Raw genomic sequence first — 5,006 nt, 5'->3', positions numbered from 1 at the left:
TCATGACAAATCAAAGGTTGGTCAGCTCCCAGGAGCTCTATATGACCTTATTCTTTCAGACTGTCTAATATTTAATAGCTGATAATTTTGTAGGTACAAGGTACTCCCTACATTGTGTTCTCCTGGATAAATCTATGCTAAAGCTACTTCAGGTTTTGCAGATAAACCTTACTATAATATTATGCATGTTTCCATTGGTCACGTTGTTTTCAGTGGTCACGTATAAGCCCAGGCCTGAGCCCTTTGTTGGAAGTTCAGATTTCCCCAGATCCTAAACCCAGTGCCTTGTAGGGAGCCAGCAGCTATTTGCATTTTCTCACCATCACCCTTAGGTTATGTTCACACTCAGGATCCAAGTTAATCTGATTAATGGACTTAGATATTAATGCGACATATTAATGTCAGTCATTTTACTCTGAAATTACTAGAAAGCTGAAAATGCCTCATCTAGCTTCATCCTTTCACTACATCTGAGATTTCTCCTGCATTTAAGCTACAGGAAGTATCCCTGCCTTTTCTCTACACTATTTAAATACAGTGATATTCTGCCCTCCTGCTCTTTAAACACTGTACTTCCTTTTGCACTGCTCCCAAGCTGTTGACTTCACACAGAAAATCAAGGAGAAGCTGTCCCTGGCAGTGGGCACCAAGTTTGGGCACCTGGCTTAAGAATGCAACATCTCTTGTTTCCCTGCAGTGTCTTTAGAGAGATATAGAAATCTGAGGAGGAGAACACAGAGTCTGTATGTTACAGTTCTGCTCTGAGGCACTCTAGAAATGCATTACCTTTTCAAGTTTATTGAAACCTCCTGGATTACCTAATTTACATGTTTCTGTTAGGTTCTATCAATACCTTCCCAGATTTCCACTAAAAAGTACCATTTGGTAGAGCCTAAAATTTTTTCAAAACATGTCAGGTTAGATGGACTTTAGAAGAGAGACATAAAATTTCTACACCTGTGATTTTGCACCAACCAAGCATCCAGGAGCTTTGAAGCTGCCTATTGTTAAAAGAGTATCCCTCTCAAGCTCTCCAAACATCCCAACCACCACTAACCTCACAGCTGCATTGTGTTTATCATGAAGTTGCTTTATTATCAAGAATTCTCATCAGTCACATAGTCAGGAAGGATTTTTTCCTTTAGAAACCCTTATGAGTTAGAGTTTTGTCTGAATTTCCAGGTTGTAAAGCAAAAATTTTTTTAGTCTTAGCACTATTCAGGTCAAGGAAGGAAGAAAGGAAGACCTCGATCTTCAATCCGTTCTGGGTGGAATGCATCACAGTGGAGGTGTATTAGGCAAGATCAGACCTGGTTCAGCACTCAGTACCACTGTAAGTACCAATACTTAATCAAAAAAGCACTTTTGCTTCCTATCCTATTGACATTGGGAAAAATACCGCCTTGCTTGTTTAGCCAAGCCATGGAGAGCCATTGGTCCAAACAGTTTTAGAAAGCGAGCTAGTTCTTAACAAGGATGTTCTTCCATATGTACAATTTAAATTCAATAATCTAACTTAATAATCAGGTTGTCATTTTCTAATGGGCCTCTGGACTTTTTATCTAGAAAGAACAGTGTGCTTACAGGTCAATAAATCTGAAACCTCTGAGTGACTGTGGTGAGATTATTGATTTAAAAAAAAAAATAAAAAAAAAGAAAAAAGTTATAGCCACAGTGAACTTCCTGACACTGGAGTTTCTTGCACTATAGATTTCACATTTTCACCACCACAAGGATAAGAGCAGCTAAAGTCACTGTGGTTTCATCAACGCTTAAAGGACTCAGCGAACACACATGCGCTCTAACATGATAGTATTTAACGCAAAATCTCCAGGGCTTGGTCATCATGATTTACCAATTTTCCAGTTCATCTGGATGACAATAATCTCCCAAATGTAATCTCCAGCCAGTTATTAGAAGTATATACAGAGGACTGCAAACAATCCAGTTAACCTTTTTGAAGAACCCACTTGACGACTTCTTTGAAGAAGACCCCTTCCCCAGCCTGAGATGTTGTTGGTGATGGTGCATGCTTGTAGTCTGTAGGCCTTGTGAGGTATCAGTGTTAAGTATAACACACTATTAGGGAAATATTCAGAAACTAACCCCCAAATCCCCCACTCTTCCTACCTCTTTGGCAAATGGAGGATTCACTGATGAGATGAGAAAAGCATGTGGAATTTGTATCTAATACAGGAACTTTGGGGGTTTACACTTTTCCTCATATTAAGACATAGTTTTTTGCTGTCTTCTCAAAGAGAGCAGCAGAAAAACTACTTGGCTCAGCTTTGTGCTGATCTTTTGCTTGAATAATTCTGTCATATCTTCTGGGAAGAATGAGTTTAAAATAAGACAAACAGGAAGAACAACCTAGGGAGAGGTAAAATGCTAAGTGCTGTGTTGGATGGGTAAGTGAGAGGCAGAGGGCAAATGAACAGCATGGAGAGGAAAAGAAGAGCATGAGGATGCAAAGCAAATGGAGGAATGAGATATGAGGGAAAAAGCAGACATTTCGTAAAACTGAGCTGAAAAAAAAAAAAAAAGTAAGAGGCAGAGAAATGGTAAGAAAGGGAACAAATGAAGAGGCTAGAAGACTAGGAGAACATGGGGACAGTAGCTTGGTGGTCATTTAATGGGTAAAATGGGCAAAATCCATGATTTTGGGCTGAGAAAACAGAAGCACTACAGTCAAAGGACAATAGTCAGTGTTCCTGTCCTTGAAGTCAAGCTAAGGAGCTGATCATCAAAGCACAGATAATTTTGTATGCCAGGTGACTTAAATATGCCTAAACATGCCCAGGGAAGGGGGGGGCGGGGGGGGGGGCTGTCTCCATATATGTCAATGACCAGCTGGAGTTCATGGAGCTCTGCCTGGGGATGGATGAGGAGCCAGCCAAGAGCTTATGGGTCAGGACTAAAGGGAAGACAAGGACAGAAGATGTTATAGTGGAGGTGTCCTACAGGCCACCTGACCAGGAAGACTGAGCAGATGAGACCCTCTATAGACCGACAGGAGCAACCTCACATTCACAAGCCCTGGTCCTCACAGTGGACTTCAACCGTCCTGATATCCGTTGGAGGGACGACACAGGAGGACATAAGCAATCCAGGAGGCTCCAGGAATGTGTTGATGATAACTTCTTTCTCCGAGTGCTAGAGGGGCCAACAAGGAGAGGTGCTATGCTGGACCTTGTTCTTACCAACGAGGAGGGACTAGTGAGGGAATTTGAAACTCAAAGACAGCCTTGGCTGCAATGACCATGAACTGGTGGAGTTCAAGATCCTTAGGGCAGCAAGGATGGAGCAAGCTCACTACACTGGACTTCAGGAGAGCAAACTTCTGCCTCTTCAGCAATTTGCTTGGCAAGGTAAAATAAGATAAGGCCATAGAGGGAAGGGGGAGACCAAGAAAGCTGGTTAATATTCAAGGATCACGTTCTCCAAGCTCAGGAGCAATGGGACCCAACAAAGAAGAAGTCAGGTAAGACCACCAGGCAGCCTGCATCAATGAACAAGGAGATCCTGGACAAGCTCAGGCATAAAAAGGAAGCCTACAGAGGGTGGAAGAAAGAACAGGTATCCTGGGAGGAATATAGAGAAATTGTCTTGGTATTCAAGGATCAGGTTAGGAAGGCCAAAGCCCTGATAGAATTAAATCTGGCCAGGGATGTCATAGGCAACAAAAAAAGCTTTTGCAGCTATGTCAGTGATAAAAAGAAGACTAAGGAAAGTATGAGCCCTCTCTGGAAGGAAATGGGGACCTGGTTACCCAAGATATGGAGAAGGCTTTTTTGCCTTAGTCTTCACCAGCAAGGGCTCCAGCCACACCACCCAAGGCACAGAAGGTAAAGGTAGGGACTGGGAGAAAGAAGAAACACCCACTGTAGGAGAAGATCAGGTTCAAGACCATCTAAGGAACCTGAAGGTGCACAAGTCCATGGGACCTGCTGAGATGCAGCCATGGGTCCAGAGGGAACTGGTGGATGAAGTGGGTAAGCCACTATCCATCATATTTGAGAAGTCGTGGCAGTCCAGGGAAGTTCCCACTGACTGGAAAAGGGGAAACATAACCCCCATTTTTAAAAAGGGAAAAAAAAGAAGGCCCAGGGAACTACAAGCCAGTCAGTTTCACCTCCATGCCCGGCAATATCATGGAGTGAATCCTCCTGGAAAATACACTAAGGCACATGGAAGAAAAGGAGGTGATTAGTGACAGCCAACATGGCTTCACTCAGGGCAAATTGTGCCTGACGAATCTGGTGGCCTTCTACGACAGGGTTACAGCACTGATGGACATGGCAAGAGAAAATGATTTATGTGAGACTTGTGTGAAGCTTTTGACACTGTCCCACATGACATCCTTGTCTCTAAATTGGAGATTGGTGGGTTTTATGGGTGGACCACTCAGTGGATAAGGAATTGGCTAGATTGTCTCACTCAAAGATTTGTGGTCAATGGCTTGATGTGCAAGTGGAGATCAGTGATGAGTGGTGTTCCTAGGGGGTCACTGTTGGGGCCAGTTCTGTTCAACATCTTTGTTGGCGACATGGACAGTGGGATTGAGTGCACCCTCAGCAAGTTTGCCAATGACACCAAGCTGTGTCATGCCGTCAATACACTGGAGGGAAGGGATGCCATCCAGAGAGACCTTGACAGGCTTGAGAGGTGGGACTGTATAAACCTCATGAAATTCAACAAGGCCAAAACAAGGTCCTGCACATGGGTCAGGGCAATCCCAAGCACAAATACAGGCTGGGTGATAAATAGATTGATAACAGCCCTGCAGAGAAGGACTTGGGAGTAGTAGTGGATGAAAAACTGACTATAAGCCAGCAATGTGAGCTTGCAGGCCAGAAAGCCAACCTCATCCTGGGCTGCGTCAAGAGAAGTGTGGCCAGCAGGCTGAGGGAGGGGATTCTCCCCCTCTACCCTGCTCTTGTGAGACCACGCCTGCAGTGCTGTGTTCTGCTCTGGGGTCCCCAACATAAGAAGGACATAGACCTGCT

This window comes from Tyto alba, unplaced genomic scaffold (genome assembly GCF_018691265.1).
Source record: "Tyto alba isolate M040663 unplaced genomic scaffold, T.alba_DEE_v4.0 Super-Scaffold_45, whole genome shotgun sequence".
NCBI classification, from domain to species: Eukaryota; Metazoa; Chordata; class Aves; order Strigiformes; family Tytonidae; genus Tyto; species Tyto alba.
The sequence above is the reverse complement of the archived record's forward strand: the minus strand, read 5'-3'. Positions refer to the sequence as shown.